General features: G+C 36.9%; 1 protein-coding gene across 1 annotated transcript in view; it reads right to left on the minus strand.

The window, feature by feature from the left end:
• ptprsa (protein tyrosine phosphatase receptor type Sa) overlaps positions 1-27,202 on the minus strand; it is a 240,010-nt gene that overhangs the window by 186,670 nt on the left and 26,138 nt on the right. Inside the window, exon 2 of the mRNA XM_055217681.2 lies at positions 3,357-3,432. The gene's annotated coding sequence lies outside the window, so the exon portion shown is untranslated. The remainder of the gene's footprint in view (positions 1-3,356; positions 3,433-27,202) is intronic.

Below are 27,202 nucleotides of genomic sequence, written 5' to 3' on the forward strand. Positions count from 1 at the left end.
GCACTGAAAATCTCCACTATTCAAACTCAGATCAGCAGGACTGCGAACACATTTCACCAGGATATCAACAGAGCTCAAGGCATATCCAAAACTGTGCTTATAAGTAACCCCATCCATCACATCTAACAGTCGAAATATCCAATGTTTGCTGCAAATGCACACCACACTCCTAAAGATAAAAGTTTCCAGTTAAAACCCAAACCTCATGCTACGTACACACCAAACGCAAAGCATCATGTTCCTCGCTCTAGATTATTTGCGAGATTTAACTTTGAGTTTAATATTTTCAATTTGCACGAAAACAAGTTTGAGGCGAATAGCAAATTTTTCGGCAATCATGCCGCACATTTTGCGTCACCCTGCGCGAGTTCGGGTCTATTCGTGTTTTTGCATTGACTTTGTATGTAATCTACTTGCACAAACCGTTGAATTCGCGTTTGGTATTACAGAAACCAAAAAGTCGCAGAAAGAACTACTTTTTTAGAAAACAGGAGCAAATTTAAATAAAAATCAAATATAAATTTCTGCGTTTGGCAGATGCTTTTTATTCAAAGCGATCTACATCGTACATTCATTTTTATCAGTATGTGTGATTCTGGGATTCAAACCCACAACCTTTGCAGTGCTTTACCAGTTGAGCTACAGGTAAAAAACAAATGGCAAAAATGTTTGTATAACCTAAGAAAGCATACATTCAATAGAGGGCTTTGTGTGGAATTAAAAACCCTTAATCATAAAAATCACACTATATAGACGATTTTATCGGATGTATGTGCGTTGACGTTACGCGTTTGGATGTAACTTAGGGCCTGTTTACACGAGAGCACTCGAGGATGAAAACCTAAAAACATTTTATCGGATGTGTCTTTCGTTTACACTGCGACAGCGTTTTTTAATGCTTAAAAATGCAAAAAAGTGAAATCAACCTCCAGAGTGAAAATCTTAAAAACGATCTACTGTTGCGTAAAAACGCAAAAGTCTGCTCATGGTGGCTCTAGTCGCGTATGCATTTACATCACAAGCATGCCGCCTGGAGTGCATACTACATCGAATATCGCACACTTTTCGGTCACCATATGCACGCAGATTGCCCCCTCAAAACGCTTGTATAAACGCGAAATAAAAAGTGATAACGCAACACCACTTTTGCGTTTTCTTTTTAGATCGTTTCCATGTAAATGTAGCCTAACTTCCGGTCCCTGTTTGTTTAATGGTCTGGTTAGTGTCTGAATTAAACTCTGGAACAAATACTTTGTCGAAAATAACAAATGTTTTGGTTTCTTAAAGACGAGGGGAGACGTTGATCATGGATCACTGCTATGTGAAAGTTTTGCAGCGACATTAGTTAAGATTTTATACATTATATAGTACACATTTTACACAGTAACGTGTACTTTTTGATACGCTTTAGCTATAAATTGAACTAATGTAATCTTTTTTTGCTTGTTATCAGAAATAAACTACTTTAAAGGTGCAGTGTGTAAATTTTAGCGGCATCTAGTGGTGAGGTTGCGAATTGCAACCAACAGGGGTAGTCCACTGCTCACCCCTTGCTTTTGAAACACATAGAAAAGCTACGGTAGCCACCGGACAAACATGTCATCGTCGGAGACAACTTAGTAAAAAAAAATTGTCCGTTAAGGGCTTCTGTAGAAAAATGGTGGCACAAATGGCGACTTTCATGTAAGGGGACCCTCTTTGTATGTAGATAAAAAGGTCTCGTTCTAAGGTAATAAACACATAACGGTTCATTATGAAAGGTCTTTGTACACCCCTGAAAATATAGTTTTGTATATTATTTTGCATTTCTGTCAAGAGATCCTTCTAAAAATTACACACTTCACCTTTACAGTACTCTGTTGTTATTGATTCATTGCCGAAGTTTCCCGAAAGTTACATTTTGTTTCATGAAAGCCGTCGTTAAACCGTCTATAAACAAAAAAGGTTTTAATTTAATTTAAAGTTTCTACTACCATTTTGCATTGTTGCAAAGCAACCTCACAGTAAATTCAAATAAGCACAGACAGCATAGACGTAACAAAAAACGATGAAAATATAATACATGCTATTATACGCCCTCATTACTGGAACATCTAAAAAGTTATGCATCTTTGATTCCCAAACACCATGAAATAATATAAGCTAGCACAATAAATATTCATCACCTCCGGACTCTAACTTCATTTGCATTTCTTTAAATACTGCCATAAGTAATCGGAGCGTTGATAATTGAATAAGGGTAATTTATTACCGTTTGTTTTTCATTCGAATTAAAGTTGGAGGGCAAAGCAGACTTTAATACGGACCGCATTAAACACACCGTCAGGCCGCAGCAGTATATTGCATGCATCGCCTGCAGAAAGCGATGTGTTGCAAAAATCCGACCAAAGCATGCATGAGTGCCACGGTACAGATTCACACACAGGCCCTCTTCACAAGTAAGGAATCTCCGGATAAGTGCTGTTTACCACCGGCGTGAAGAACGTGAGAATTCAGGAGACCACAGACAGCGCTCGGTAATAAAACAGAAATGAGGTCTTTGTGGACCCCGCGCAATACCCATATCTCACTGTTACAGCGGTACGGCATGCAATATTCAGTTGATAGCATTTCTCCATCTCTCTCCGTCTCACAAACAGCCTGCGGCAACAGCTCCAGATGTGTCGACCCTCTGCACTCCACTTGTTGAAAAGAAACACGAATAATCTGCTCGAATGTGCACCGTTTGACTTCTGATAGTAAAGGATAAACCTACGAAAGTGCCATACGGTCATTGATTCCAAACCGGAAGGACTTGATAATGTAACCAGGACGAGGATGTTTTGACTGAAGTACATCTTGGGCTACGCACAAATCTGATTTGGATCTCTATGGCCGACTCGCTGTATATTGAGTAAATCAGATGGGTGTACGTCCGGGGTGTCTAATATCAGTAGTCTTTGATAAATAAAACTATGAGACATCTGATCTGCCTGTTCAACAAATCAGATTTGAATCAAATTTCTAACCACCTACAAACGTAGTTTAGATGTGGTTTATGAAATCGCATTTACAGATCTAATGTGGCTACAAAAATGAAAGAGATTGATATAAGCCAAAAACAAAGATAAACATCCACATACAGGCTTATGTGTGACCATCTGATCAGACAAGGAAAAGATGTTTATTCTTGCAGCTGAACGCACATGTCCATTTAAATAAAAGATGTTGTCTTCACATCATATCAGATACAGAAAATAGCACACAACTGTCATTTTAAGATGTCCAGTAGCTGGTACCTGTCAGGAAAACTGAAGCGTTTACATATCAATGGCTTGTTCTTCTTTAAATATGTGCATTGATAAAGCTTTTCTTACCTGTTTAATGTTTTTAAAACTCCTTCAGCTCCATTCTTCAGCTGGTTTGGGGCGGCGTCTCCTGATTTGGTTGAACCTAAAGCAAAAGAGGAATAAAGAAAAGTTAGTCTATTGAAATAGACTGACAGATGAACATTTCCTCAACATTTCAATGATTTAGTCACAGGTACGGTCGCCACACTGTATTTCATTTTTACGGTAATAAACCATATTTTTACAATAAAATTACAGTAGATTGCTGGTGTATGTGCTGGCAGTTATTTTACAGTTTTTTTTACAGTGATAGTGAACAAACGAGGAACAAATTTATCTTTGTCATTTCTATAGTTTTCGCAACATAATCTCATTGCAATTCGCAACTATTCTATGAAGTGTTTTTATTTTTTATGACCTCATTCGTGCATTATAGTTTTGATCGGGTTCGCCCTAGTGATGTTGGGTTTACAGCTGAAGCTTCGTTCTTGCTTTATCAGATAATCGTACAATTACGGTTTTTGTAGGATTCTCAGTGTACGAATTCATACGAAATAAAATTATGTTTTACGTTTTTCTCTTAAGTCCAAGATCATGTTGGTCTTTCCATTTTTATAACATTATTAAACTTAACATTGCAACAAAATGTCTTTTGCTCAGGCCTCCAAACTAACTTTTTTCACTAGGAGCACAGTGGCCCCCAACTGAACATTTTAGGGGCGCAACCAGAAAATTTAGGGGCACACACTGTAAATCAACATGCTAACCAAATATTCACATTTCTACTAATTTCCACTGTATTACTAATACATATTTTAATGATAAATGCAGAAAGTACAATGTGCTGTTTCAAATTCAGTGTCACATCACAAAAAAAGGTCAAATTTACTGGTCGCACATGTGCGAATGGATGTAAAATTCAGTGGCACACTCTCAAATGTTGGTGGCAAAATGCAGTGGCAGTCTGGAGCCCTGTTTGCTTGTATATTGTTATTACATTTCTTTGGCCATTTGTAGTTAGCTTCTCCATAGACTGTAAAAAAGATGGACGAAGCGACAGCGCTTCAATCTATTGTAAAATGAACAACAATGGGTGCTGACATGTTACGCAAAAACGTCAGTTTGTAGACAGGGCATGTGCAACGGAATCGTCTGTAAACCCGGAGGTGGAGCTGTGTGGTATCAAACTTTCGCCCAAATGCTGCCCAATTCAACCACGCCCCTTGAAAGTCTCATTTGACTGGCTTGCTAAATTAAGGTAAGGTAAATAAAAATACAACTAACGACTTAAATATAAAGATACATAATAATACACTATATATTTAAAACAGTATGACTATTTTTTAATTCTTTAAAACGAACAACTAGTCTATAACAATGTGTTGGATAGCAAAATGAACGATCTTTAGTTCATGCTGTCTGTTTTAACTAACGTTAGGCGTGTTATCTTACCTAATAGCATTATTAATTAGCTTATTTAGCCCACATTTAACGTTACCGGAAAAACTCAGTGATCCGTCAGATCCTGTATGTCGGTTGGTACAGAACTTCTGAACAAAACATTTTGTCAGTGTGAAATAACACAGATATCGAAAATTAATAGTTTAATCTTCCCTCGAAGCTCAGAGAGTCCGCTCAGAGAAGCTGTCAATCATAACGACACGCTCCATTTCTATACACGGTTTCATCGGACGCACGTGCGTTGACGAGATATGCGTCTGGTCCGAACTTTACTTTCAACTTACGAACTTTCAGTTTTTTTAATGGTCTGACTAGTTGCTAAACCGAACTCTTGAACAAATACCTCGTCGAAAATAACATCTGTTTTGGTTTCCTACGTTATCTGCATGTTGTTTATTTTGCTTGTTATATAAATAAACTACATTCAAAGTACTTTGTTGTTATTTATTCTTAACAGAGTTTTCCGTAAGTTATGTGTTATAGCGTCAAATTACTAGCTTAAATGAAACTTATCACAAAAATTAACAATCAAACATATATCAGCGTGATAACAACTACCTTAAAGGACCGAAGCCATTTTTCAGAAAATTTTATTGGAAGTGTAATTTATTTTTTCTTTTGACCCGAGTCCGAACGTTTAAATTGTACTGCATCCAGCCACCAGGGGGCGATCAAAGAGCCAACAGCTTCAGTTTTTAGGTCGTATGAGGCACACCCCTGTTTATGCAGTGTCTAATTCGTATACAATTGTTCAACATCATTAATACATTTTAGTTTGATCTGCCCTGGTTTAGAGCTTCATTGTTTGTTTTTTTCATACATTCATCTACAATTGACATCATAATTCATACAAAATTGGCACCTCTTAAAACATTTTATTTTGATCTCTACAATAAGATCGTCTTGGTTTTTATTATTAAACTTGCAACAAAAACTTGTGCTAAACATGTGCTTCCATTGCGTTTCACCCAAAATTGAGACATTTGCCATCCTTTTTAAAATGTCGACCTGAACGACCCCCGAGACTCCCTTTTGCTTGTTTAATCGTTTACACAAAGGTCAAAGGGTTTTGAGCTCCGACAAGTTTCCTTTTCTCATTTCTCTACTCATCCCTCTTGCAGCCCATAGACAAACCCAAGCCTCCTCTGGGAGACGGTTTCCACGACAACCAGCCAGCCAGCCAGCGGGCGGACATGATTCCCGGTCCTGAAGGGCCGCTTTAATTCGAGACTACCCAATCATAACAGCTGAGAGCCGAGAGAGCTCCCACAAGGCTGTGGGGCAGGGAGGGTGGGCCGCTCGGCGTCCTCTCGGCTTTGCCTGCCAAGACGAGCGAGCGCCCGCGATGGGAATTAGTTTAATGTACGACATTTATTCTCGGCACACACGCTGCTACGCTGCCGCTCCTGTGTAGCTGACACTCCCTTCCTCGGATGCTTCATTAATCTGGCTGAATATAGCATAGCTCTGAGCTAACGCTAGCACTTGCCCGACAGGGGATGCGACAGTACATTAGCCTCAATGTTAAAGGAGGACATCGGTCTGTAAGATCATTTCCAGACAATCTATGATATATTAAACAATTCTGTTTTGATACGGGTGGGGTCGCGCTCTTCGACACGAACTAATAAGGGTCTAAATGTGGCTGCTTCTCTCAGGGCCTCTCTAACGCACTGGCATGGGAAACGGTCACCGTAGCGACAGATGGTGGAGCATCATGGTGCAGGGTAAATTGGGAGATATGATGAAAACAGGAGGCAAAACTGCAGAAAAGATTCGGTCACTCTTTCAGACGCAGAAACGTGACAGGAAAAGAGTGAGATACTTCCGACGCTGCTGTTTTTAATCTATAATATTTGTTTTGATAATATTACAATCTACAACAAAAACTAAGGAAATTATTCAAGGAACTAATTGAAGGCTGTATATTTAATGAATTATTCATATGTTTTATAATGCATTAAAACCCAGAATATTTTCTTTGTAAAAATGCTAGTTACACATACAAATGTATTAAATGTTTGCCTTTTAAAAAACACTGAAGACGACATAGCACATAAAATCAAAACGTTCATACTTTAAGATTATAATCAAACATTTTGGGTCAGTTTCCTGTTATAAGGCCTTAATTATAACAGGACATTTAAGTAGTTTTTACAAACAAATCTTATAAAAACTATACCGGTGTGCATCTTGGGACAAAACAATGGCACTAATATATGTCAGTACAAGGTGTTTTTAAATTAAAGCAGCTCAAACATGCATTTTAGTCTGGGACTAGGATAAGCACTGTCCGTGAAAATGCTCCATAATAAATGTATACTTTGCATAATGAAAAAAAAACATATTTTGAGAATATTAAAGGGGACATATCATGAAAATCTGACTTTTTGCATGTTTAAGTGCTATAATTGGGTCACAAGTGCTTATATAAACCTAAAAAATAAACCATTCTCAAAAAACATGGTTATTGAAATTTGGCTCCCCTTGTGATGTCAGAAGGGGATAATACTGCCCCCTAATCTTGATTATCAAACCACGGCACTGCGATTTAGTGCAGAGATCAGCTCATTTGCATTTTAAAGGACACACCCAAAAACGGCACATTTTTGCTCACACCTACAAAATGACAATTTTAACATGTTATAATAGATTATCTATATGGTACTTGAGCTAAAACTTCACATATGTACTCTGGGGACACCAAAGATTAATTTGACATCTTAAAAAAGCCTTGTGAAATGTCCCCTTTAAGATTATTTGCACAGTGACATTGTTTTTTATAACATTTAAGCATATTTTTCACCTAAATTCTGATTAAAACATTATAGTTCACATAACAATAATAGGAATTTGTGGATAAATATGCTTAATTTGTATGATAATTATGTTAAAGGCGGGGTGCATGATCTCTGAAAGCCAATGTTGACATATGAAATGACCTAAACAAACACGTCCCTACCCCAATAGAATCTGGACCTTCTTTTGATAGACCCGCCCCAAATACGCGACTCAGGCAACGATGTCCGTTAGTAGACACGCCCCTTATTGCTGATTGGCTACAAGTGTGTTTTGGTACTCGCCCGACTCCCTTTTCCAAAGTGTTTTTCAAAAATCATGCACCCCGCCTTTAATATCAAAACTTTGCATTTAAAATGCTTACATAAAAAAGTTATACACTGTAAAAATACTTTGCTGTCTTAAAAATTTTTGTTGAATCAACTTGGATTTACAAGTCATTTCAACTTACTCTTATTTATCTTGACTAGAGATGAGTTGTTATAACTACAGGTGAGTTGTTATAACTTATAAATTTAAGTTGACTTTTCTCAACTATATTTTATAAGTTGTGACAACTAATTTCTGTTGACATGACTTGTAAATCTGAGTTGATTCAACAAAAAAATTTAAGGCAGCAAAATTTTTTTTTACAGTGTATTGAGTTACAAAAATGAGCAAGCCATATGATTCACCCAACAATAATGAGATATTAGTGTTGTAACTGCGGTTAAAATGATTCAAAAGAACATGCAACAAATCTTAAAATGTAAAATGTATGGCATTATATATTTACAGTGCATTATATATGCAAGTAAAACGTTACAGAAACATCTCTAACTCCGACGTTGTACAGCAAGTGACTGAATTACACAAATATGTGAAAACAAATCTTCAGTAAATGTGCCGAGGACACATTTTAGAGACGACATTGAGCTGAAACCCCAGAGGTCACGGCACAATAAAGACCAGACTGATTCAGTTACTGGATAAATAGATCCAGCACCATGTGCACATAAGTCAGGGTAAGGTTAGGGACATAATTCATCCTTCTGAATTCCTGGGAACGTTTCCATGTTGCCATCAGATACTCGCTTAAAATACAGTAACGGTGCATCCATACCACTGAAACTGCCTGACAGATGAGATCTCTTTTTATTTCTCAATTGTCTCTTTTAAATAGGAAACAGATTCAATGAAATATGAATAGACACGTTTGCATAAACCTCATAGTAAGGGGGTTTGTCTCCTTTTTAAAGAGGTCTCAAAATTAATTTTTTTAGTTTAACTCATTCCCCGCCAGCCATTCAGTTTCACAAAATGCCGTCCAGGAAAATTTTCTTCTAAAAATATATAAACATACAAATATATCAAATGAAAGAACAGACCCTCTGCTTTCAAACAAACAATAAACAAACAAACAAAATGGGGATTTTTTTTCATCCTTTCTATATTTTTCTCTGCTTATAAACTCTTAAATATGGGTATTTTTCTAAAAATAAAATAGCAAAAATTGCATTTTTCTGAAGGAATTTTGTCAGAGATCAGATTCAGAACGATTATCAAAACATAAACAGAGATTAAAATTTGTAAATTAGAGATTAAAATTTTATGTTAATCATTGCAGATTAACATAAAAATTCATCAGGAATTTTTTTTAATGCAAATGTTTTCTTTTAATTGACGGGATAACTTGTCAATGGTGGGGAAAGAGTTAATCAACTAATCGTGACTAATCGTTTGCAGAATAAAAGTTTTTGTTTACATCACATAGACGGTTTCAGCAGTAACAGCATAAACACGCGGCTTTCGTGGTCATCACATAACTTCCGGTAAACTCTGCGAAGAATAAATAACAACAAAGTCCTTTTAAAGTAGTTTATTTATATAACAGGCAAAATAAACAAAACGTAGATTACATAGGAACCCAAAACATTTGTTATTTTCAACAAGGTATTTGTTAAATAGTTCAGTTTTAGCAACTAGTCAGACCATTAAACAAACAGAAACCGGAAGTAAAGTTCGGACCAGACGATTATCGTGTCACCGCATGTGCGCCCGATGAAACGGTCTATACGTGTGTGTACTGTGTATAATAATTATGTATATATAAATACACCCACATGCATGTAAATATTTAAAGAATATTTTATATTTTAATATTATACATAAATATAAATACCTAAAATATAAATATATTATTTTCTTAAAATTATACATGAATGTGTGTGTATTTATATATACGTAAATATTATACACAGTACACACACGTATATGATGCGAACAAAAACTTTTTTTCTGCAAACGATTAGTCGCGATTAATCGTTATACAGCCCTAGTCCACTTCTTGTGCCAATACATAAATCAAAAATAATTTCTCATCAAATCATCACTTTTGTAAATTGCTTTGGATAAAAGTGTCTGCTAAATGTAAATTCAAGACCATCCATTTTCATTGTATTGTGCTTATTGTACGTTAACAATTGTCTCAAAATTATATCGAATAAAAATTGCACTAAACCCAAACTTCGAAATGTTTCCGGATTTAAAATCCCCAAAACTCTTTCATCAGAGGGCCTTTTAGGACAGACAAGTGCCTTCGCATCCATTAAAAATGACCAGCCGTCCGTAAAGGCAAAATAATAATTATTGCAATGCCTGCCAAATGAATAGAGGCCGTGTTCTTGTTGTGTTTGATAAAAGCCAATCTGGATTTGAGAGGGGCTTTGTTGCATCAGACAGATGCGCCCTCCAATCCCCGGTCCAAATCAGATCTTAAGTACAGAATAACCGCCGTAATGATCCACCTCATTATTGAGCTCTGAAAATCTGGAGTCTCTAAAAATTAATTGTTTATTTCGTTTTTTAATCAAAGTAATTTCATTGCCCTTCGTCGACTTTGTGACACTGGGCACAGCGCGTGGCCACAGATGTGTCCCGACCAGTGGACTGGACGCATCGGATTAATTATGATAAATCAGTCAGCGCGCACCTGCTTATGAGCGCCCGTCCGGCCAAAAGAGCCCTGATGTGTGCAGATGTGGACCAGATCTCATCGTTTCTCATCTGGGATATCACAGCATTACATTACATTTACATTTATGCATCTGGCTTTTGTCCAAAGCGACCCAGAAACAATACCCAATACGTAACACCTTGCTAAATGATTTTAAGCGATTTTAATGTTTTAATAATAGTAACAAAATATATATAAACATTTTAAATTGTTTCACATTCTTTCTGGGAAAAGAAAGCATCAATCTCATCTTTTCAGTCACACTGCTATGTGCATTAACTTTGCTCATACATAACTTTTTGAAGAATTAAAATCATTTAGTTATTGCAAAATAACTTTATCTTACAGCCCTACTATTCATTATATCAATATTTGGGATTAAACCTATGACCTTTGTGTTGCAAATGCAATGCTTTACACATTAAACCACATTGCTTTTCAATGGAAAATAAGATCAGGGTGAAACAATTTAATAAAATATTTAACTTACTTTACACATGCTATCTGCAAGAAATGTGGGCCGGATAAAGCATACTTGGTTACCATGGAGACAGACAAGTGTCAGTGAAGAGCGTACTTGAAATGAACAATGCTATCTGTGTAAAAGGTAAATATCGCTTGTGAACTTAATACTTTCAAAAAAGAAGGTAAAAGTGCAAATGCAAATCTTTTTACAGCATTAAAATGAATCAAAGTTTTCCATACACAAAGCATATAATCTGTGTTTATCCCGGGCTACTAGAGTGCGGATGAGCTGAAATCATTTAGTTTATTATTACTAGAAGCTATAGCTGCAGGATTTGCACCGTGGCTGCCTTTGACCTCCGGAACGCCGGACCAAAAACTCGGCAAAGCCCGGATCATCCACGCTAATCCATACTCATTAGAAACGAGGCGTATGATATCGCACGCACCGTCTATAACCCCCACCCTCGGTGTGGATAAACAACGGCTTTGCTGGCAAATTTAAAAAATTACTACAGATCGGCACGCAAGCACAAGCCCTGTAAATAACACACACACACCCATACGCGCATGAAAGGCACAGGAGCCATAATGATGATTGCGATGACAACATCCGCATTATCTCTGAAAGAGAGACCGGCACTTGTCCAATCACGCGGCACGCTTGCGGGAATCGAGGGCCTTTTATTGAAATGAAAAAGCCGGGAGGAGAGTTTACGGCAGAGTCGCTTTGCGCTCTCAATTCACTCAAGGCATTGACATGCGGCTTGCACTTATTCACTCACAGGCCACGCTACCATATCAGATCATTTTCCAAGAGATTGTCAACATGGCTAACACTCCAATGCACGGGAAAACAGGGTCCACAGGCAGGCATCCATAATTATCTAAAGTGATATTTACATGGGATTTATTTTCTAAACAGAATGTTTCGGATGAGATCACATGTTTGTATTTTTTTTATATATGTGGATGTCACCGAAGATCTTGTGCGTCATGAAGCCAAGCCAGTGAAATGAGACTTGTGATTGATGATGTCATTATAGCATTGATTCAGTGAATTAATGAATTAAGCCGGTCCTGATGCTGTGTCTGATACCGGCAGGTTTTACAACAGGTATTTAAAGAGCCACTAAAGTGCCTTGAAATGTAGCTTTGTTCGATGCGGTGACAATTTCCAATTGGGTTGAGATGTATTGAATGGCTCCTCCCTCTTTTAAAATAGCCAATAGCGTTTAATTTACCACACAGCCTGGAATCTGATGAGAAGCTACGGTGCAGAACGATGTCATAAAAATAATATATTTGTATTGGTGGAAGTAAGTGACATTCATGTATGAGACATTCAAGCGTGAATGTTTCTGTAGCTCAGTGGTCGAGCATTGCATTAGCTGTGCAAGAGCTTGTGGGTTCGATCCCAGGATATTATGATAAAATGTATAGACGGTTTCATTGGACGTACGTGATACACATCTGGATCCGAACATTACGTCTGGTTTCGTTTTTTTAATGGTCTGACTAGTTGCTAAACTGAACTCTTGAACAAATGCCTCGAAAATAACAAATGTTTTGGTTTCCTATGTAATCTATGTGTTGTTTTTTGCTTGTTATATAAATAAACTACGTTTAAAAAACTTTGTTGTTATTTATTCTTAGCGGAGTTTACAGGAAGTTACGTGCGGACCGGGACAGCCGCTTGTTTATGTTTTTACTGCTGAAACGGTCTATACTTTGTAATGCCAAAATGCATGAATGTAAATTAATGCCTAAATGTGCATTTTGTAAATATATTTTGCAAAAAAGCAAAAAATAATAATTTAGATTTTAAGGAGAGTTTAAACTCGTGGTTCTCAAACTTTTTTAGCGAGCGGTCCCCTTATACGATGCATCCCTTTGTGGCCCCGCCAACGAACAATTATTACATAAAACATTATAAAACTTGAATTTTGAATAAACAAAACATATTAAATTATACAATGTATTGCTGTTGGTTTGTAATCTAATTTTAGGCTTAATTACACATAATTTTATGATAAATGAATGTATTTTATAAAATGTCATAAAACTAAGGCCCCCCTGGCACCATCTCGTAGCCCCACAGGGTGCCACAGCCCCCATTTTGTGAATCACTGGTTTAAACCACTTGTTGTTTTACACAGATATATATTTTTATTAGGGATGCACGATATATCGGCCGTTATTTTTAATATTATCGGTTATCGGTCTTATAGCAAAATTAGGCCGATAAATGAAAGCCGATAAATGATGGATTATTTTGGTTTGTTGAACCACTTCACTTGCTCATTGCTGGCCATGTGGAGTTTTGATTGGTGCTTTCTGTGACATAGCACGAAGATGACACGTGTTGCGGGCTTAAGAAGAGTATGCTAGTCTAGCGCAAAGACAAGATGTCCGCGGTCTGCAAGTTTTTCATTGTGAAAATAATATGAATATATATCGGCCTATAGATATCGGTTATCACCCCCAAATTTAAAGAGTTATCGGTATCGGCCAAAATTTCCATATCGGTGCATCCCTAATTTTTATTTTAGATGAAGATGAAGAAATGTAGGTTTTATTACATTTATTGATGCACCGATATATCGGCCAATGATCGGTATTGACCAATAAAAGCAATTTTTCACACGATAGTCATGGCCGATATATCCTGTCAATCAAAAGAGAACAGGAAAATGCAATGAATTTGAGCTTCGTGTACAGAAAATGTAAAGAAACATCACTAGTTTAATGTTATCTCTTTCCCCACCGTTGACAAATTATCTCGTCAATGGCGAATGGCACAGATGGCGCGTTCTATGCAAATTTATCGTTGCGCAGGAAACGCGCGAGTTGAATAATCTGAACTTTGGCTGATATTTGCCCCGTGTTAACCAATGTATTTTATACATTACCCTATGATGCACATTTCCGCGTAAATGTCTCAAATGACTAGAAATTCATGGGCGAATGAAACAAGTTAACTCAAATTGTTCAAGCTTCCAACTACGCGCAAATAGGGCATTTTTGACGCCTCTACCGCGTCTGGTGAACGCACAGTATCGGTATTATCTCAGTTTTTGCTCAAAATTTTGTATTTTTAAAAAGAGAAAAAAATAAAGATGAAAAGTTTTCTTTGTTTTTTAAGCAGATGGTCTGTTCTCTCATTTGATATATTGTATGTTTATATATTTAAAGCAAAAAATTCTGGAAGGCATTAAACTTTTGTGAAATCTTAAAAAATTCCGACGCTGTCTGGCAACTTTTATTTAAAAACACTGGCAGGGAAAGAGTTAATGATTGTTATGTAAATAAATAACATTTAGAAAATTTTATCTTCAGAATTTAGTTAATGCAAGTTAATATAAACACCAAACTATCGGTATCGGTAGATATTACTTTGAATAATTGTATATCGATATCGGTGGAAAAAACATATTGGTGCATCTTTAGTATTGAAAAAAATCCATTGTGGACAAAATCATATCCCATTGAAATCACAAATCAAGATCTCGTAGATTCAAATTCTTTGCATTTCCAACACTGACTATGGTGAGATTCATCTTTTCAAACCGAGAGACTCATACACAACTATTACAAAACATACAAACATTCACTGACACTCAAATGTACCATTTGTGTCCAAACAGACCTGCTAACTTCTATTTAAATCTCCCAGTATCCCGTTGACACATCAAACATCCGGTAACCCTCAGAAAACGTAACACAAAGACCTCTGTGGTTTCATCTCAGATTGGCACCCACCAAAATAACCCCTCGTCCCTACAGAGGGGATCTTAAAACACATTACTGTTATGCTATCCCTCATAGATGTGATCAGTGATCCTGTGCGAATTAAAAATTTAAACCCATTTAGCAAGGTGCCCAGAGTAACTGGAAGCGGCGCGGTTCGAAGTCGCCGTATAATCGAAATCTTGACTCTGGATCTGTGTGAATAATGGCTATAGTTACATCAGCCTTAGACAAAGAAAGTAGATATGAATCTACCTCAACTCTAATTGAGTTATAGAGCATTTTATTGCCAAATTCCTCTCAGCTCCCATTATGAAAATATACAGCCCCGACTCCAAACAAATAGAGCCATTACTTACACGGGAACGGGAGGGGAGGTGGAATTCATTTGAATGTGCACCGCATCAAAACCGTCCTCGCTCGTCTCTAACTGAACAAAGCGTTACGCACGACTCGGAAAGTAGGACAACTTGAAGAGGAATGGCTCTGCTCGAGCACTGGTGCCGGGTTCAAAGTGTGAACGCCGAGTACTTTCTCTCTGATCATGTGTGACAGCCTGGTGAGGAGAACTACAAAGTGTGCAGAGAACGACTCTTGATGTAATCCAGCCAGTCGCATGCTAGAATAAAACAGTAGTTGAATCATGAATTCAAAAGTAATTCAATGTAAATTAAATATGAATTGATTTTATTCATACACAGAATCAAGCCAAATACCACCCCATAATATGTTAAAAGTTAGCTACAAAACTAGCAACAGTATACTGTATATATAAAAGATTGGCCAGCTAATCTGTACGTTGTGATTGGCTTGAATACCTCATATGTCAGCAGGAAATGTGACGCTCCTTACAATGTTTGAATGATTCGGTCACAGTACAATGCTAACAGGAGTTAACTTACAGACTGTGAGTCAAAAGCGGGAGGAGTTATGATAATGTCGGTCTTTACTACATCACCAATCCCAGGAAGTAAACTGTTGCTACAATCCGTGTGTTTGTTGTAGTCCAAGAAAAGAGATTTACTTTGGAGACAATAACTTGCTTCATTGTTTACTTTGGGGTTTGTACCTTTTGCATATCGTTAACATGTACTAACACACACTTACACACCAAAGGAAATGTAAAATCATGAATCGGACAATAGGTGCTCTTTAACCATAATATGTGTATTATGTAGTAAAACTATGGTAATACATATAGTAATCTGCCACGTTTACTATAATAAAACACTGGGTTAATTATCATTAGGATTAGTCAATTTTCTTTAAAAAAATCCAGATAATTTACTCACCACCATGTCATCCAAAATTTTGATGTCTTTCTTTGTTCAGTCGAGAAGAAATTATGTTTTTTGAGGAAATGTTCCATATTCAAAGGACTCTAAACGATCTCAAACGAGGCATTAGGGTCTTATCTAGCAAAAAATAAAAAATATGCACTTTTAAACCACAACTTCTTGTCTATCTCCGGTCCTGTGATGCGCTACCGCGACCTCACGTAATATGTCATCACGTCAAGAGGTCACGGATGACGTATGCGAAACTCCGCCCCAGTGTTTATAAGTGTGGAGAAAGAGGACCGTTCTGACATTGTTGTATGTGGAATGATACTAATTAATGTTTTTGTGTCACTTTATTGTTTAAAATGGTCCTCAAATGTGCGTTTCATATATGTAACAAGTGACCTTTCCACGGCATTACGCAATTACGTGAGGTCGCACTGGCGCATCACAGGACCGGAGATAGACGAGAAGTTGTAGTTTAAAAGTGCATAATTTTTATTTTTCTTGTCAAAAATGACAATCGCTTTGCTAGATAAGACCCTTATGCCTCGTTTGGGATCGTTTGAGTCCTTTGAAACTGCAATTTTTAACTGCATTTAAACTGTTATGTATTGGTGTCCATTAAAGTCCATTAAAATGAGAAAAATCCTGGAATGTTTTCCTCAAAAAACATAATTTCTTCTCGACTGAACAAAGAAAGACATCAACATTTTGGATGACATGGTAGTGAGTAAATTATCTGGATTTTTTTAAGAAAATTGACTAATCCTTTAAGAATGATTAATATTTTATTATTGTATGATTCTTTTGGTAATTCTTCACAATAAAATTATGTTAGTTAACATTACACTACATTTGATGATATAGCACTAATATTGATAAGGTATAGTGAAGAGTGCTCTAGAGTGCTCTATACTAGAGGTCTTCCTAGGTCCAAAGAAATGTACCCAACACGAATTACCTGAATCACTTTTTTCCTGAATCTGACGTGCATAAATAATAGTTTAAAAGAAAGACCCAACCCAAGAAAATTCTGACAAAATTAGACCCCAGTACGATCCAACCCAGTCACACTTTTTTTTACCCGACCTGAAAGTAAAAGCACCAATGCATGTGCAGTCAGCAGCCCGCACGCACCAGTCAGAAACCCCAGTGACCTTGCAACCAGTTTGGCACGCTGTTCTGTTTATTGTTATTTGTTATTTGACGACGACACCAAGTGTGTACCCAGTGCACCACACCCAGTGTGGATTCAAAAATGATTGACAGGTCCGGCTCAATGAAAATTAATCTACCGCCAGCCACACGATGTCAAAAGCGCACTTGGCAAACAGAGGGGAGCTTGGAAAATGACTTTGGGTCATCTCGGGTCCGTTCCGCAAAAACACATTCATTTTTAAATTACCCGAGACTTAAGGCTGCAAATACTATACCCGACCCGTGTCCGAGGCACATAATATATATTTTTTTTATTCTTTTATTTTATTTTATATTTTATATTATATTTTATTTTATTTTTAACAAACAAAGAACAACTGAATTTGCATTATCTAACATAAACAAAGATTAATAAATATTATAAAAATACATTGTTCATTTTTAGTTTCTATTAGTTAATGCTTTAACTAAGATTAATGAATGGCACTTTAATTATCAAACTTTTTAAATATCTAAATTTGATTTGAGGCAATATTTATGGCACTAAAAAAATGCTGGGCTATTTTCAACCCAGCATTGGGTCAAAAGGGATAAACCCAGCCTTTGGGTTAAATTAACCCAAAAATTTTATACTTTCCCCACAGTTGGTTAAAACAACCCAGCATTTTGTTCTAGGTTAAATTACAACCCAGTGGGTTGGGTTTGTCCCTTTTTAAACCAATGCTGGGTTGAAATGAACCCAGCATTTTTTAGAGTGTATTCATAAAATAATAATTACAATAATAAGTCACATCAGTGTTGTAAAATCTCTTGTTTCTCTTCATGCTAATCATAAACTTACAGCTATCGGTCGTGACCTCTCCATCCGCTAATAAATGACAGCACACAGGTACGATTGATATAAGATACAGTCGAGTGCAGCACTAGCTTCTAGCGTCCTGGCGCGATAGCATCACTGTGGGAATTCATTAGAGCGCTTGAAAGGAAAGAGGCCGCGCAGAGCCGACAGAAAGAGCGAGATGAGGTGATAGCGCTGTCTTTGACTAAAAAAGAAAGGTCTTTTGGTGGGCAGGGTCACAGTCTTTCTCTGGATCTTGTCCGGCTGGATTAAACTAATCAAAACATGAATCGGTCTGAAAGCACTCACCGCTCGCTGGCATCCTCAGGGTGAGATCATTAGGGAAGAGGTGAAGGGAGATGAATTTCCCACACCCTTACACACCTCATTGATTTATTTTAGGGATGCATCCTTTTGTATGCTTTTACGGGTCTTTCTGCAACTCCATAACAGACTATCATTCGCTTCGGAGAAGTAAAGCACCATCTCCGACCCAGGCCAAACAGTGAGGCCTACAGGGAAATGCGTGTGGGTCAGGGGTTCGAATGAAGCGACTGTCCTGGGAATACGGTTTAAGAGTGAGGGAATGTTTCTAAACAGCTTAGAGGAGGAAAAAACGCAACCGTAGGTTTCAGGCAGACAGTCCATTAGCCGGCACATTGGTTTAAGTCATCAGCGCACATTAAGACCGGCGTCAGCATTCCGGCTCACCGAAATGAACGGAAGGGAGGCGGATAAAGGATGTGACTTTAATACACATGGATTTTTTGTGGTGTTGCTAAATGTCGTATGTGGTGCATTGTGGGAAACACCAACAATGAAATACCAGAACTCCTCTTTAATATACTGTCTCCCCTGTTTAAAACCTATAATGTTAGTTTGACTTCATCGACTTCAACCGAGGGCCAACCTTCCAATCTCTCTGATGAAGCCAATACGGATTTGACTTAAATTGCAATTCATCGGCTGGCTCCAAAAGGGAGTCAATTCCCATAGACCACCATGTTAAAAATGCCCAACTTTACAGTAGAAAATAATGTGTTTACAGCCTGGTACAAAAAGTGTTTTTGGTCTATATAGCTAATTTTGCCCTTCATGACAACTGTGAGAGGGGTGAATTTTTTGTAACTCATCCGTTTAATTATATTAAGCCTTAAGGTTCTGCATAATTAAGGGCGTGGCCACTTGAGTGAGGGGTAAACAGCCACTGCTGCCACTAGAATTGAACTAGGCGGGCGTGGTTTCAGCAACCAGCCACCTCAGCTTCACCCATGCCTTGCCTCTTTACCCATTTTCGGTTTCCCGCGAGTGAATCGCGGTGACGCGCTGCCAAGATGGCGACGGCAGGCAAACCTACTTTATGCTTTAAAACGATCTTCACAAACCAATGGGTGACGTCACGAACACTACGTCCATATTTTTTTACAGTCTGTGACTTCAACCCACATCAAGAAAATAACTCTGCAATTGCATATTTTAAACAGAGGGGGCAATATAGAGGTAAACGTTTCAGCCAGGCGTAAAAACCTTCTTTTTTTGAAAAGTGACATTTCGATCGCCGCCCTCTCCATGTAGACGACGTGGACGCAAGGTGAATTTAAAAATCAAATTGAATTTTAAATATTTTTTATTGCGCTGATGTACTTTTAAGTGTTTGTTTTTCAAATAAGTTTGGTTAAAGTTAGTTATAAGATGCTATTAAAAAGGGGTGTGTCTGTGATTGAGTCAAACTGTAATATGGGCGGGACTTTGATACCGCGGCTCCACCTCACGATCACTACGTCGCAGAGCTTGGCTCCAAATGATATCATCAGCACAAGATGTAAGCGTCTATTTTTGGGTGATTTTCGCTTTATTTTTCTGCAATGGATGTTAACGGAGACACATCATCCATCTTTATTACACTGAAAAAAATTATTCATTCAATTTACTCAATTTTTTTAAGGTAAGTGGTTGCAATCAACTTATTTTAGGCTACATTTAAACAAAAGTTTTTTGTTTTGTTTTGTATTTCTAATTTTTTGTTTAAATGTAGATTTAATAAATTGATTGCAACCACTTTCCTTTGAGTGAGTAAATTGAATGAATAATTTTTTTCAGTGTACACAAAATGAACATGTTAAATCAAAAGTTTATATAAGTCGGAGTAATTGTTTCATAATGTAGTAATATGTTTTTTTTAATTGTTCATTTGAAATATTAAAGTAAACTTAAGCAGTTTTACAGATTTCCTCTATGTTACAGAGACACAGCACTTGTTTCTTCTCGCTTTATTTCTCTCTTATTCTTCATCCTCAACCTTCCCAGAATTCCATTTAAACATTGCTATCCATCACTGTTTACTCAACATGCACTTAAACAAAGCAAAGTGGAGGAAAAACCACTTAAAAGACAGCGCGGGCTAACAGCTAACATCACCGTAACCAGAATGCAATTCATCCAAATTCAATTTCTGCCTGATTTAAAATGACTACAGCAAACATGTGAAACGGGGCTTTTATGGGAATCGATCTTTACTTTCCATGCCGTGTCCGGCCCGGCTCCAGCTTATTTGTATTCCAATGTAGCGACCCACGTTCCTACTAAGAACCGCATTCACTTTCTGTCATGCCATGAAATATATTTAGTCCTGCTGCAAACACTGAACTAGAAAAATACAGTGTCGCTTTACATTCCAGGCCCATACGGCACTTGTGACCAACACAGATTCATGAAAGACATTACGTGTTAAAATAAGTGACGTGTCATCAGGCTCTAATGCTGCGCTATGAGTGATGATGATATTTGTACCATAACTACCAAAGCTATTCTGGACTCTTAAATATAGCGAAAACAAATCACATTTTGAGGAAACGCATCAACTTTTATTAATAGTTTTTTCATTTTCAGAATTAAACAAAAATGTTCAAAATTAAAGCTACAATCTGTTACTTCTGTAAAAAAAAACGGAAATTGAGTAAATAAATAAAATCATCGTTGAAACCCGTTTCCTTATAGTACGAAGGTATGTTTATAAAATTAATTTATAATTGTAGTCGTCAGGTACGATTTTGCACATAATGCTGGTTTGTCTTCATTTTACTTAACCTAATTAACCTTCATAAAGCAATTAACTTTGCAAGTAACCTGCAACTGTATATCTCAAACAGAGATGGCGATAGTGAGCAGTTTAATATATGTATTTGCATTTGAATAGAGTCATGTTATCGCTTTCATAATAAAGGCTAGATGTCTAGGCCGCGCTGCTGGCCAATGGAGGTCGAAATCCGCACCTGGCGGCCATCTTGTCTCAGTCAGCATGAACTTTTAAATAACCATAACTTGCTCAATTTTCTACTGATTTTCAAACGGTTTGGTTTGTTATAAATGCCGGAGATGTACCTATGTCACTGCGTACTTATGAATAATGTTCATGAAACATGTTCAAGCATCCAGAATTATAGCCATGCTAATTACGTTTGTAAGAAACCAAACCATTTGAAAATCGGTAGAAAATCGAACAAGTATGGTCATTTAAAAGTGCATGAACCATTAAAACACAATGTTACGAGTGAGCGAGCTGACTGAGACAAGATGGCCGCCGGTGATGATGTAGAGACTAGCCTTTATTATACATATCTATGAAAACAACGCCTCTCCGATTTCTTCTTCATTGGATAACTCCTCTCCCAAAGATCCCAGGATAGCAAAGTGTCCATCGAATGAAGTAGTAGGTCATCCAAGTACTTTTCACCTACTGTTTTTCGAATACTATGAATCCGGACATACTACTCGCCTCGCCTACTGCTTTTTGCCTACTATATAGTATGGAAGTAGGCGGTTTCGGACACAGGATAAGATTTAATACAGCACAACTGTACATTTAAAGCGTAAATATTGTCATATGTTTTATACGTTTCAGAACCACTTACCAGAAAAACTGTTGCAGAACCATAAACATATTTCAAAATATATATAATTATAAATCAATGGTTATCAAACTGGGGGGCGTGGCGCAAGATGGTGCCAGGGGTCAAATGTGAACATTAGTTTAATTTAATCCGTTTTTGTCTACATTTTACAACCCAGCATTTTTCTCAGAGCCACATGAAAATACTAAAGACCCCTACTATTCATCATATGAACACAACCTTCATTTCAGTACAAGTTCACAAACCTACAGCGAATAAAAGAATCCATTTTCATAAACCCACACGATGAACGTCGTCTACAACAGCAGCGTCCATTCTTCATTCAACACCACACAATGGGCCCTTTTTTAGAAGTACTTTCTAATGCATCACTGTTCATCAAAAAACAATCTAATACAGGTCACGGTGAAGGTTACCAGCGCTAATATGTGCTTATGAGTGCATTCGCATCTCTCGGCTAGCTCAATTATGCCTTCCCCTCCAGGGAAAATCTCCAAACATACGCAGCCGGGGCGCGCGGGGTCTATGGAGGCTGGTGTCTGAGATTTAAGCAGAGGTGTTTTACTCTACCAGACGGCCACAGGCACAGATAAGAGGATTATATTCCTATTATCTACCCCAGGAGGGCATTAGTTTGACCCCGGCAACAGTGTTGAGAGGTTAGGACCTTGCCCTGAGCTATGACAGAATAATAGGCACAGGCGCAGAGGACGGGACGGAGGGCAAAAGCGCAGAGAGTTGGTACGCGGGTCTGGTTTCAACACCTATTCATATAACTTCACTAGCAAACTTCTCAGTCTCCAGGAAGTATGTGGATGAGACGGTTATCAGCCTGAGGATGGGATTTTTTATCACCTATTGATGTTGGAGAAAGTTCAATTTGCCGTTTCCCTCTGCACTTCCTTTTTAATGCACGACCAGGCACGTCTCGGTACGGCCTGTGGGGATTATGGGTAATTAGTCCGTCGCCGGGAATTCAACAGTGCTTTCACCAACAGGTGTGGTCTGTAGCAACTATTGAAACTTTTTTAGCTTTGTATACCAAATCGCATCTTTAAGATTTCTTGTTAAACACTTTGCAATGCAAAAGTCAATGTGTTTAATTCCCAGCGGACACACATATTCATTAAAGAAATAGGTTTAGATAAAAGCATCTGGCGGATGTATTAGTGTCAACCCAAAGACCACTAATAAGTGAATCTTTCACCATTATAACAGGAATAAATGATCATTTCATGTCAAAATCTAAAAAGTTGATTTTTCCTCTCCGATATTTTTTCTTTCAAACCGTGTCCTTTTTAAGATGTTTGACCCGTCTTTCAGTCAACATCTAAAACCTTTTACATCACACACCAGAGAAACCCACACACACACACACACATGGATGAGCGTTTACTCCCGAGCGGTCAATATTTTCCAGAGGTCCTCCTCCCGTGGGACACAGCAGGCAATCTGTTGAGACTAAAGGCCCGCGGAATGAAAGAGGCCGTGATTGCGTTCGACCGACTCTTAAAAAGATGTCGTACATCAAACGACACAACAGATAAAACGCCGTCCTGGGTGAGTTAATCAGCCGAGTGCTTTCACAGACACACAAACATTTGTCTTAATATTATGGATGAGGCCTTCGTCGAGCACCGCTATTAAAATGTATCAATGTAAATAAATTTGTGTAAGTAAGACTGTCTGTCTGTCTGTCTGTCTATCTATATCTCTCTTTATGTCTATATATGAACAGATGCTAAACCCTCTAAGTGCGTCTGACATGTTTTCTTGTAAATGAGCATTTTTATCAGGATCTTAATAGATTCTGCCAACAATGAATGACCTGAATGACCTGAGGCCGAGATTAAACGGATTTCAAGCGAAGGTATATATGAACATATAATACATGCCGAGAGCATTTGGTTTATTAACCAAATTATTAAATCATTCACTTTATTGACGGAGGTAGTGTTTAGAGGCTTTTGCATTTCTTGCTCCTTATATGTCTATCTGTCTGTCTGTCTGTCTGTCATGTCTATATCTATCTGTGTTTTATATGTCTGTCTATCTATATCTATCTATGTATTGATTTTTATGTCTATGTTTATTTATATTATATATATATATATATATATAAAAACACAGATAGATATAGACATGACAGACAGACAGTATTGATATATGTCTTTCTATATCTGTCTGTCTGTCTATATATAGATTTGTATAGATATACCTATGTCTATCTATATCTGTCTTTCTGTTTGTCTGTCTTTCTATCTATGTCTATCTATATCTGTCTGTTTGTATATCTATGTCTATCTACTCTATAATTGTCTGTCTGTCTGTCTGTCTGTCTGTCTGTCTGTCTGTCTGTCTGTCTGTCTGTCTTGTCTATATCTTTGTATAGATATATTTATGTCTATCTCTATCTATTTTTGTATTGATATGTCTATCTATATCTATTTGTCTGTCTGTCTTTCTATCTATCTATATCTATCTATATCTTACTGTCTGTGTGTCTGTCTTGTCTATATCTATCTTTGTATAGATATATTTATGTCTATCTATATCTATTTTTTATCGATATGTCTATCTATATCTATTTGTCTATCTTTGTATATATCTATCTATCTTTGTATATCTATGTCTATCTATATCTATCTGTTTATCTATGTCTATCTATAATCTATATCTGCCTGTCTGTCTGTCTGTCTGTATATCTATGTCTATCTACTGTATAATTGTCTTTCTGTCTGTCTGTCTGTCTTGTCTATATCTATCTTTGTATAGATATATTTATGTCTATCTGTATCTATTTTTGTATCGATATGTCTATCTATATCTATTTGTCTGTCTGTCTGTCTGTCTGTCTGTCTGTCTTGTATATATCTATCTATCTTTGTATATCTATATCTATCTGCCTGCCTGTCTGTCTGTCTGTCTGTATATCTATGTCTATCTACTGTATAATTGTCTTTCTGTCTGTCTGTCTGTCTGTCTGTCTGTCTTGTCTATATCTATCTTTGTATAGATATATTTATGTCTATCTGTATCTATTTTTGTATCGATATGTCTATCTATATCTATTTGTCTGTCTGTCTGTCTGTCTGTCTTGTATATATCTATCTTTGTATATCTATATCTATCTGTCTGTCTTTCTATCTATCTATATCTATGTCTATCTATATCTGACTGTCTGTCTGTCTGTCTTGTCTATATCTATATCTTTGTATAGATATATCTATGCCTATCTATATCTGTCTGTCTATCTGTCTTGTATATATCTATTTTTGTATATCTATGTCTACATTTATCCATCTGTTTGTTTGTCTGTCTTTCTATCTATATCTACGCCTATCTATATCTGCCTGTCTGTATATCTATATCTATCTGTCTGTATGTCTGTTTATCTATGTCTATCTAATCTATATATATGCTGATATATGTCTATCTATATGTAACTATGTCTTTCTATATGTTTTTGTCTATCTATCTATATACCTGTTTATCTGTATGTCTATCTATATATGTCTATCTATAGCTATCTATCTGCCTGTTTGTATGTCTATCTATCTATCTATCTATCTATCTATCTATCTATCTATCTATCTATCTATCTATCTATCTATCTATCTATATATATATATATATATATATATATATATATATATATATATATATATATTTATCTATGTTCATTATGTCAATCTGTATATCTATGTCTAGCTATATCTGTGTATCGATATATATCTATCTATCTATAACATGACAAAAACAGTGTAACAATGACATTTTCATATCAGACAGCTGTTGATTTTGAGGGTTTTTTTTTGTTTTGTTTTTTTACAGCAGACTGCACTTTAAACAGTCACAAGACTCAGCGTCAGCTCTCCGTCTGATCGACTCATTTTCCTGTTCTTGGCGTGATTGATTAAAAGCAGTTTTTGCCACCTGCTGAGTCTCAAGTCACTGAAAATAAGCTCAAGCCCGGCCCTCGGTCAGGCGGCCCCTGCTGATACAATATTTCACTCACACAAGGTTCAAAGCCACAGAAACCAATAAAAAAATCAATGAAAATACAACTTATTTCAACCCCCAACCAGGGACTACAAATACCACAATGACACCATAAACACAGTATTCTTATTAAGCTCTGAAAATACACTTGACTCCATACAGACTGAAAGGTTAGTGGTTAAAGCGCAGGAAAGCTAATCAGAAGGTTACAGGTTCGATTTCTTACAAGGGCGATGTATGAACCGTCAACACTGTGCCACTTAAGAGTTCAGAACAAATCTGTATTGACTTTTATATAGAAAACAAAATGAGATTCACCTATGAGAAAGAAAAATCACAGATCTCAATTTTATATCTCAATTATTTCTTCAGACCAAGACATTACTCCTCATTACCCACAATTCAATCTATACGTTTTGAGGTACAACAAAACAAACATTCATGCATCTTTGGTCATTACAAAAAGCCGTTTCTGTTGATCATCTTCGACTCTCTGACACTCCCGGAAACCCCTGACAGGACCCATCCATCCTAGTTGTATCCAAAGAAACACATCAGCCCTGGGCAACCGAATGTTACTGATTTCCTACAGCTCTAGTGACAAGATGTAATGTCTACCTCTATACTAACAAAAGCCTGATAGGAGACAGAGATGATATATGTTTTGGTCAATACGGAGACACAATAGCCCGGTTCAGGGCTCATGACCTCTCTGTTGCCCCTCGCACGGCTAAAAAGACCGTTATTTGCAAAACCTTTGTGGGTGTCAAGACACGCAATCTCTTTTCCATTGTCTTTCATCTTTTAAACCAAACTGGAGAACCGATAGTCGAATCTTTTAGCTTTGTATAGGCCATGGATGTACTCATTTAGATTAGCTTGGTTTTAAGGTGATAACCTTGAACCGATCTATAAGCTGCTATTGTACGCATTTAAATTATTTACTTTGTTGACTTAATCAATGTAAATGTTTTATTAATAACAATGATAAATAAAAAAATGTCTAAATTAAATTAAATCAAATTAGTCACATTATAGAACAAAACAATTTCTTGGCATTTCGTAACTGTTTTATGAGGTGGCAAATTCGTATGAGTTCGTACAATTTCGTTTTAGTACAATCTGCTTTTGCGCAAATTATAGGTTAAGGGGTGGGGTTACATTATTGCTTTTATTAATAATCCTATGTTTTTGTTTAGACACCTCATAAA

The sequence above is a fragment of the Misgurnus anguillicaudatus genome, chromosome 23, assembly GCF_027580225.2.
Source record: "Misgurnus anguillicaudatus chromosome 23, ASM2758022v2, whole genome shotgun sequence".
Classification (NCBI taxonomy): Eukaryota; Metazoa; Chordata; class Actinopteri; order Cypriniformes; family Cobitidae; genus Misgurnus; species Misgurnus anguillicaudatus.